The sequence below is a fragment of the Dasypus novemcinctus genome, chromosome 24 (genome assembly GCF_030445035.2).
Source record: "Dasypus novemcinctus isolate mDasNov1 chromosome 24, mDasNov1.1.hap2, whole genome shotgun sequence".
NCBI lineage: Eukaryota > Metazoa > Chordata > Mammalia > Cingulata > Dasypodidae > Dasypus > Dasypus novemcinctus.
The window spans coordinates 53,617,263-53,627,270 of record NC_080696.1 but is presented as its reverse complement, the minus strand read 5'-3'; the positions used below and the strand labels follow the sequence as shown (position 1 = coordinate 53,627,270).

Here is a 10,008-nt window from a genome sequence, read left to right as displayed (position 1 = left end):
CCAGCTGTCACTTGCCAACTGTGTGACTCTGGGTAGATGACTTAACCTCTCTGTACCTCTATTTCCTCATCTATAAAATGGGAGATAATACCACAACCTTATGGGGTTGTTTGCAGTCTTTAGCACAGGGAAGGTGCTCTCTAGAGCTATTCTTTTCCAATTTATCATTTTACAAAACTTTTATAGAGTTCCTACTGTGGACCTGGCTCGGGTCTGGGAGCTGGGAATACGGAAATGACTGAGCTGACACAGTCAGCTGAGACAGGTTTGAGCCCAGGTGTCCTGACTCTCAAGCCAGCAGCTGCCTCCAGGCCCCTGCCCCTCCTCCTCCAGGAAGCCTTCCCTGATGGGCCTGGTTTCCAGGACCTGCCTCACTCTGGGACACCTAAGGCCAGCTTGGATACCTGACTCCTCCACCCACGGGTGCCCAGAGGCGCTCGTCCAGAGCTGGAGGCACCTCAGGACGGAGCAGTGGCCGCAGGTACTGGCAGGATGTTTTATCCATTAAGGTCCTGGGAGATGCCAGGAGACAGGCGGGTGGGAGCAGGGAGTGCAAAAATGGCTTTTGCAGGCAGGATAATCCTGTTTTCCCTGCTGTCCCGGTCTGGCTGTCCCCAGGCAGCCCCAGCTGTCTGACATATGTGTCCTCTCCCAGCCCAATAGCTGCAAACTGGCAACTCTTGGACCAAGTCGGACCCACCAAGGGACAGAGGAGTCATATTTGACACACTCCTTCCCCCCACATACACAGCCACACAACTTGAAACAACTGGAATCCCTTGCTCACTAGATTTCCATCAAAATCCAGACTTCTCATTTTCCAATGGCAATGGGCCTGCTTTCTGGCAGGGCAATGAACCCTGCCTACCACAGTCCCCACCAGGCCCTATTGCTCACCCTTTTCTCATTCAAGTACCTGCCTAGCATCTGTGAGTCTTTGAGTCAGCTGACCCTTGCTTAAAATAAGAAAAAGGGCAAGTAGGTGTGGCTCAAGTGGTTGAGTGGCCGCCTCCCACATGAAAAGTCCCAGGTTTGGTTCCTGGTTCCTCCTGAAAAAAAAAACAAAAACAAACAAAAAAGCCAACTCAGGGAAGTCAATGTGGCTCAGTGGTTGAGCAACAGCTTCTCAAAAAAAGAACAAATGGTGGAATTTCAGGCAGGGTCAGGTGGGAAGGATTTGGGCTCTCAAAAGAAATAGCAGCTACATACAGCAGGGGAAACAGATTGAGAGGAGAGGAATTTCCTTGTTTGTTTGTTGTTTATTATTATTGAAATAAGGAAAACTCTTTAATATTGATTGAAGTGATACATGCACAACTGCATGATTATACCAAATACCATTGATTATACACTTTGGATAAATAGTACGTTTTATTAATATGTATCAGTAAAATTGATTTGTTAAAAAAAATAGGGTGAATTGGGGGAAATACACCAAATATAAGACATGGACTATAGTTAGTAGTAATATTTTGACCATACTCTGGCATAGTTTGTAACAAATATATCACAACAATGCAAGGAGTTGGTAGAGGGCAGATGTATGGGACTCCAGTATGATGTTACACATGTTTATTTTGTAAGTTCACAACTTTCACTATATACTTATTGTTTATATATGTCCATTTATGAATGATATACATCAATAAAAAATTTAAAAAAAAAAAAGGAAATCCTGGGAAGCAGATGTGGCTCAAAAGATTGAGCGTCCACCTACCATATAGGAGATCCAAGGGTCCGATACCCAGGGCCTCCTGGCTCGTGTGGTGAGCTGGTCCATGCGCAAGTGCTGCTGCGTGCAAGGAGTGCTGGCCCACAGAGGAACGCCCCCGCATAAGGGTGGCCCCCCACGCAAGGAGTGGCCCCTGAGCAAGAAGAGCTGCTTTGCGCAAAACTGCAGCCCGCCCAGGAGTGGTGCCGCACACACGGAGAGCTGATGCAGCAAGATGACGCAACAAAAAAGAAACAGATCCCCAGTGCTGCCTGATGAGAATACAAGCGGACACAGAACACACAGCGAATGGACACAGAGAGCAGACAATGGGGGGGAGGCTTGGGGAGAGAAATAAATAAGTAAATAAAAAAAAAAATCCTGAAATATCTACAACAAAGCTACTTGAGTTACTAAATGAGTTCAGCAAAGTGACAGGATACAAGGTCAACAAAAATCAGTGGTGTTTCTATACACTAGTAATGAGCAACCTGAGGGGGAAATCAAGAAAAAAAATTCCTTTTACAATAGCAACAAAAAGACTCAAATATCTAGGAATTAATTTAACCAGGAATGTAAAGGATCTATATACAGAAAACTACAAAACATGATTAAGAGAAATCAAAGACCTGAACAAGTGGAAGAACATTTCATGTTCATGGAGTTGAAGACTAAACATCGTGATGTCAATTCTACATAAACTGATTTATAGATTCAATGCAATACCAATCAAAATTCCAACAGTCTACTTTTCAGAAGAAGAAAAGTCAATTAGCAAATTTATTTGGATGGGAAAGGGGTCCTGAATAGCCAAAAACATCCTAAAAAAGAAGAGTGAAGTCAGAGGACTCATGTGTCCTGATCTTGAAGTGTATTACAAAGCTATAGTGGTCAAGAGAGCACGGTGGGAAGGGGATGTGGATCATGTGATGGGGCTTCCGCCTACCATATGGGAGGATCCAGGTTCCATCCCTGGGGCCTCCTGGTGAAAAATAAGAAGAGAAAGTGTGCCTGCGCCGTGAGCCAGTGCCTGCGCAAGTGAGTCACACAGCAAGATGATGACACAACAAAAGCGAGATGAAGGGGAGAGTCAAGGTGAAGAGACCAGGAACTGAGGTGGCGCAGCTGACAGGGAACCTCTCTCCACATCAGAGGTCCCCAGGATCGAATCCTGGTGAATCCTAGAGGAGAAAAAATGAGAAGAGAAGACCAAAAGAGAAATAGATACAAAAGCTCACACAGTGATGGACACAGACAGCAAAAACAGCAGGGTGGGGGGAGGGGGAGGGGGGAAGGGAAGGTGGGGATAAATAAATAAGTAAATAAATCTTTCTTAAAAACCCAGCATGGTGTTGATATATAGATAGACACAGGGAAGCAGACTTGGCCCAGTGGTTAGGGCGTCCGTCTACCACATGGGAAGTCCACGGTTCAAACCCCGGGCCTCCTTGACCCGTGTGGAGCTGGCCCACGCGCAGTGCTGATGCACACAAGGAGTGCCCTGCCACGCAGGGGTGTCCCCGCGTAGGGGAGCCCCACGCGCAAGGAGTGCGCCCCATAAGGAGAGCCGCCCAGCGGGAAAGAAAGTGCAGCCTGCCCAGGAATGGTGCCGCCCACACGGAGAGCTGACACAACAAGATGACGCAGCAAAAAGAAACACAGATTCCCAGAACCGCTGCTAAGGATAGAAGCGGTCACAGAAGAACACACAGCGAATGGACACAGAGAGCAGACAACTGGGGGGGGGGGGGGAAGGGGAGAGAAATAATTAATTAAAAAAAAAAGACGCATTGATCAATGGACTCAAATTGAGAGTTCAGAAGTAGACCCTCACCTCGATGGTCAACTGATTTTTGATAAGCCTGCCAAGTCCAATTTTCTGGGACCAGACAGTGTCTTCAACAAATGGTGCAGGGAGACCTGGATATTCATAACCAAAAAAATGAAAGAGGACCCCTCTCTCACTCCCTACACAAGAATTAACTCAAAGTGGGTCAAAAGACCTAAACAGAAAAGCCAGGACCGTTAAACTCCTAGAAGACAACTTAGGGAAATATCTACAAGGCCTTGTGGTAGGTGGGGGCCTCTTAAACCTTACACCCAAAGCACGAGCAACAAAAGAAAAAAGCAGCAAATGGGACCTCCTCAAAATTAAACACTTCTGCACCTCAAAGGACTTTGTGAAGAGGATAAAAACACAGCCTACGCGATAGGAGAAAATATTTGGAAATCAAACATCCAACAAGGGTCTAGTATCCATGATATATAAAGAGATCCTACAACTCAACAATAAAAAGACAAATGACCTGATTAAAAAAGGGACAAAAGACCTGAACAGACGTTTTTCTAAAGAAGAAATACAAATGACGAAAAAACACATGAAAAAATGTTCAACTTCGTGGGCTGTTACGGAAATGCAAATCAAAGCTACAATGAGATATCATTTCACACCTTCTAGATCGGCCACTATTAACAGAAAACTATAAAAGTTGGAGAGGATGTGGAGAGGTAGGGTGCTTATTCACTGCTGGAGGCAATGGAGAATGGTGCAGCCCCTGCTGAAGTCTGTTTGGTGGTTCCTAAGGAAGTTAGCTATAGATCGAGCATGTGACCCGGCAATACTGCTACTAGATACACACCCAGAAGTACTGAGAGCAGGTACACGAACAGACATCTGCCACCAGTGTCCACAGTGACATTATTCACAATTGCCAGAAGATGGAAACAACCCAGGTGTCCATCAACTGAAGAATGGATAAACACACTGTGATGTACACACACTAAGGAACGTTATTCAGCTGTAAGAAGAAATGAAGTCGTGAAGCAGATGACCACGAGTGCTGACATTTGAACACGCTTATCCCTCCACGCACACGCCTGTTGCCTGTGCACACGCACGAGCACACGCTCCTCCCGGGCTATTGGAGGAGCTGAGGGCACATCGCTGCCCTCACCACGTGTGTGCCCAAACCCAGCTCCGCCCACGGGGCCCAAGGAGTCCAGAGCTCCCCGCAGGCCCCAGGGGCCCCAGCGCCCAAGCTCTCCCCACCCCAAGGCCTGCCGAGGTCGCTGTGGACCTCCAGGCTCACGTCTTCTGGGGGGCTTGTGGCCCCACGGGGACCCTAAACGGCCTAGAAAAGGCTGGGGATGTCCCTCTGCCCCCCTCCACCTGACACCCCCTCCTGCTGCGAGGGGGCTGCCTGGGCCATGGGAAGGAGGGGATTGTGCCCCCCACTCGCCATGCCCTGCCCAGCCCGCAGGCCCGGGCGGGGTGCTGATCTAGGGTGCGCCCCAACGCTGGAGGAAGTGTTGAGTTTGGTTTTAGGCCTGGGTGAGATGGAAGTGCCTGGCAGAATTTGACGGGAGGGATACATGCCTCGTCGAGCTGCCTTTGTGTCTGTTATATTCCTTTTTGAATTTGAAATAAAGTTTGGAAGAAAATTTTTTCCGCACTTACAACAGGATAGACTGAACGACAGGCCCCCCTGTCCACGCCACACGGCCAGCAGGCATGGAGGGGGCAGCGCCGGGGCCAACCCCTCAGTTACAAAGCTGGCCTCTGCCCATCCTGCCCTTCACGTCCCTGTGCCTCAGTTTCTCCTCTCATCTGTGAAATGGGGACAAGAACGGCTTTTGCGAGGGTTATGAGCTGATTCCTCCAAAGGCCTCCAGGACTCACTGGCCCTGCCCTGCCGCACTGGATGTGGTTTCCCTCCCCTGACGCGGCCCCTGTTTCCAGGTTTTCCACGCGGGCTTTCTGGAGAGGATCCTCCGTCAGGGCTTCTGTGTCTGCCCCATGCCTCAGGATGCCAGCTCAGTAAACGCTGGTAGAATGAATGAACCCATGAATGAATGAATGAATGAGCCAGTCTGCTGCAGTGTCTACTGCACTGGGCCCAGCTCAGGAAGGCAGTGGGAGACTTCCTGGCAAGACCAGGCCCCAGACACTGAAGGCTTGGACTAGAAGGTGGCGGACGTGGCTCCAGGGGACGGGGTTTGCTGCTAATTCCAGTGGGAAAGGCAAAGAGAGCCTTGGCAATCTTTCGCTTGCCCAAACTGCACAGACTTGTCTCTCACCCCATTGCTCCGAGCTCATCCTGCTGCCCTCTTGGTTATCTGCTCCAGCCACACTGGCCTCCTGGCTGTTTCTTTTTTTGTTTTTATTTATTTCTCTCCCTCCCCCCCATTACCTGCTCTCTTGTGTCCATTCACTGTGTGTTCTTCTGTGTCCGCTTGCATTCTCAGCAGCACCAGGAATCTGTGTCTCTTTTTGTTGTGTCATCTTGCTGCATCAGCTCTCCATGTGTGCGGCACCATTCCTGGGCAGGCTGTGCTTCTTTCACATGGGGTGGCTCTCCTTGCGGGGTGCACTCCTTGCATGTGGGACACCCCTATGCAGGGGGCATCCCTGCGTGGCACGGCACTCCTTGTGCCTGGCAGCACTGCATGTGGGCCAGCTCACCACATGGGCCAGGAGGCCCTGGGTTCGAACCCTGGACCTCCTATGTGGTAGGCGGATGCTCTATCAGTTGAGCCACATCTGCTTCCCCTGGCTGTTCCTTGCACACCCCAGGTACTCTCCCACCTCAGGGCCTTTGCACCTGCTTGGAATGATCTTCCCAACCCATTCCAGGTATCTGCAAGGTTCCCCCCCTTACCTCCTTTAGGTCTCCACTCAAACGTCACCTTCTCAGTTAGCATGTCCCTGATCGCCTCCCCCCTCGTCCCCCTTCAGCTCTGTTCTCTGATTCGTCTTTTTGCTCAGCTCTGACCATTACCTGATGTGGTTCTTTGGCTTGTTGCTTATCTCCGTACAAGTTCTGTAGGCTGAGGGAGCTTGTTTTACTCAAAGCTGTAACTCCATGGGAGCGTAAAATGGTGCAGCTCCTGTGGAAAACAGTTTGGCAGTTCCTCAAAAAGTTAAACCATGTGACCTGGCAATCCCACTTCTCAGGACACACCCAAAAGGATTGGAAGCAGGGACTTGAACAGGTACTTGCACACGATGTTCAGAGCAGCTTGGTTCACAACAGCCAAGGGAAGCAAGCCAAGGGCGCGCTACAGATGAGCGGCTAGACACCACGTGGGACATACGCCCCACGGGACAGTATTTGGCTGTAACGGGGAATGGAGTTCTGAGCCCTGCTGCCAAGCGGATGGTCCTTGAAAACATTACGCTGTGAAACATAAGCAAGGCACAGAAGGACAAATCCCGTATGATCCCACTTATATGAAATATCAGAAAATAGCACATTCACAGAGACAGAAAGTAGCTGGAGGTTGCCAGGGAAAGGCGGAGTTGTTGCTGGGTAGGAGTAGAGTGCTTGCGCATTTTGGAAATGTTTAAATAAAATTAATTTTTAAAGAAAATTGTAACTCCAGCAGCTAGAACAGCGCCTAGCATATAGCAGATGCTCCATCATTGTTGAGTGAAAAAATGACCCCAGTGGAATAGAACGGCCTGGAAGGCCCCAGAGGGGCCTGGAACGCACAACAGAACAGAAGGCGACATTGAAGGGACATGACGCGCCATCACGACCAGCACAGCCCAGCACAGCCAGGCCCTCGGGGCTTCAGCGGCGCTGGGTGGAACCGCCCGGAGCTCCCTCCTCGCAGCTGACGCACAGTTCCCCGGGCCCCACGCGGGCGGCCTGCACCCACCCCCGCGGGCCGGCCGGGCCGCGCTGGCCTGGGGGCCTTCCCCTCGCCGGCCCGTGGCTGCCCAGCCGCCGAGTCAGGGTGGTTTCTGGTCTGGGAACCGGGGCACCGACTCCTGTCTGGGGTGATTCCTGCTGAGTCACCGGCCACGGGCCTGGCCGGGAGCCCACGGGCCACATCACGTGAAAGGTAAGGGGCTGAGGGCCGGGGCCAGGACACCACGGCCGTGTGGGTGGGGGAGGGCGGGCTGGCCACAGGCCGCCTGCCGCCCTCCCTGGTGGCTGCTGCTTCACCTGCCCCAAGTCGGCCAGGGCCAAGCCCCCCTTCCCCCCAGCCACCTCCCAGGCCTGGCCGAGGCCCCGGGTAGGCTGCTGCTCAGGAAGGAGCTGCTGAGGGAGAGAAGATGTCGTGGAAACCCCCACGGGAAGGATGACTTGACTCCAACCCCAGGTGGACTTGGGGTCAAGGCTCGGGCCTCACCTCAGGGCAGGGGCAAGGGGGGGTCTGATCCCTATACATTATTGTGTTTCTTCCTCTAAGCATTTCTATGGTACCTCCTCTATACATTATTGTAGTGCCTCCTCTAAGCATTCCTGTGGTACCTCCTTTATACATTATTGTGGTGCCTCCTCTAAGCATTATTGTGGTACCGCCTCTATACATTATTGTGGGGCCTTCTCTATACATTATTGCGGTGCCTCCTCTATACATTATTGTGGTGCCTCCTCTATGCATTATTGTGGTGCCTCCTCTATGCATTATTGTTTGCCTCCTCTATGCATTATTGCGGTGCCTCCTCTATGCATTATTGCGGTGCCTCCTCTATGCATTATTGTGGTGCCTTCTCTATACATCATTGTGGGGCCTCCTCTCCCTGCTCCTAATCCCACTTGTCTCCCTAAATCCACCTGGAACAAGACCTCGTCAGCACGGCTCATCTGGCTGCTTGCAGAGCCTCCTCACTGGTCTGCTGCTTCCCACCCCCCAGTCCCGCCCTCAGCCCGCAAGGTCCTGGGAGAACCTACGTGAGCCTACCTTCCTCCTCTGTGCGAGACCCCAGGGCCTCCCACCCTGCGTGGAGCCAAAGCCAAACCCTCACCTCGGCTGCTCCATCGGCCCGTCCTTTCTCTCCCTGACCTCACCTCCCCCCGCCCCCCACCCACTGGGCTCCAGGCCTCTCAGCGCCTCGACCCTGCCGGGCATGTTCCGGCCTCAGCGCCTTTGCACTTGCTGTTCTCAGGGCCTTTGCACTTGCTGTTCCCCCACCTGGCACTCTCTTTCCCCAGATACCTGCAGGGCTCTGTCCTTTACTTCCTTCAAATCCTGGCCTGGCATCACCTCCCGAGAGACGCCTTCCATATGCCACTCACCCAAAGTGGACACCGCTCCCTCTGGGGTCCCCGACTTCCCCAGCGGTGGCCCCTAGTGACCCCTTACCCTGCACGTGATGCTACAGGTTAATGGGCTGCATGTCTGCCACGGGCCGCGGTGGGGGGACAGGTGCGTGAGGCAGGGAGGGGGGCGCTCTGTTCGCTGTTGACCCCAGTGCCCAGAGCAGCGCCTGGCCCACAGGGGGTGCTCAGGACACTTGCAGCAAATCAACGAAGGAATGGATGCGCTAGCGGAACCGGGATGGGGATTAGGGAGGACACAGTTGACAGCTCAGGCTGTCAGGGAGGGCATCCCTGAGGAGGTGACATTTCAGCTGAAGCCTGAAGCCTGAGAAAGAGCCTGAGAGTGTTCCAGGCGGAGCAGCAAGTGCGAACCCCCCGCGGCTGGCACCTGATGCGCCAACTCAAGACCTAGAGAGAAGCTCTTCAGCTGCGGGTAGGGCGGTGCCCCAGGACGTCTGGGGGCAGGTGGGTCTGCCACTGTAACCAGGGGAGTCAGGGACCCTCACGCTGATGCCCCGAGAGCCCTGGCGTTTCTGGACGCTCCCAGCCTGCCCCGCGACTTCACACGCCATCGCCCCCGCCCCCGCCCCCCTCCCCCTTTCCCTGCCCGGCTGGCAGCGACGGGAAACTGTGACTCAGGAGTCTGGCCGGCTCGGGCCTCCCTCCCCCCACGTCCGGCGGCCGGAATGGAGCCAGCCTTGGCGGCCGCCGTGAACCCCCACCCCGCGGCCGGCCCGCGCGGGCCAGAGGCGCCCTCCCCGCGCCCTGGACACTCCACGTGGATTCTTCCTGGCAGGGGCAGTGGAAAAAAGAGCAGCAGCCCTCCTGCACCCTAGAGCCACCCCCGCCCCGGCAGTCTGTGGTCATCCCCATTTTCCAGGAGAGAAAACTGGGGCTCAGAGAGGCCGTGACACTTGTCCCAGTCACACAGCAGAACCGACGGCGTCCCCGGGGATGTGGCGTTGGTGCCCCTCTGGCAAGTCCGGGGCAGCAGGCGGGGTGGGGCCAGGCCTTCCCCGGTGTAGACGCACCACCCGCTTCCCCAAGCACCTGCCAGCAGGAGGTACAGACCTGGTCTTGGCTTCCCAGCGCTGGAGTCTTTCCTTTCTCACTGATGCCCCAATCCACGAAACCCACCCAAACCAGCCAGGCCAAGAGCTGGGAAGGGAAACACGCGGCAAAGGGGACAGGGCACCGGGAAAACGGGAGGCCCTTACCTGCCTCGCACCCACCCCTTTCTCCATC

The 10,008-nt window shown here is 53.5% G+C and overlaps 1 long non-coding RNA gene across 1 annotated transcript; it reads left to right on the top strand.

The window, feature by feature from the left end:
• The first annotated feature begins 7,349 nt into the window (after nucleotides 1–7,349).
• On the top strand, nucleotides 7,350–9,339 carry LOC131275797 (uncharacterized). Its single transcript, XR_009183254.2, has 3 exons — nucleotides 7,350–7,558; nucleotides 8,656–8,825; nucleotides 9,075–9,339. It is a non-coding gene; the product is annotated as an uncharacterized lncRNA (long non-coding RNA).
• The last annotated feature ends 669 nt before the right edge of the window (nucleotides 9,340–10,008 follow it).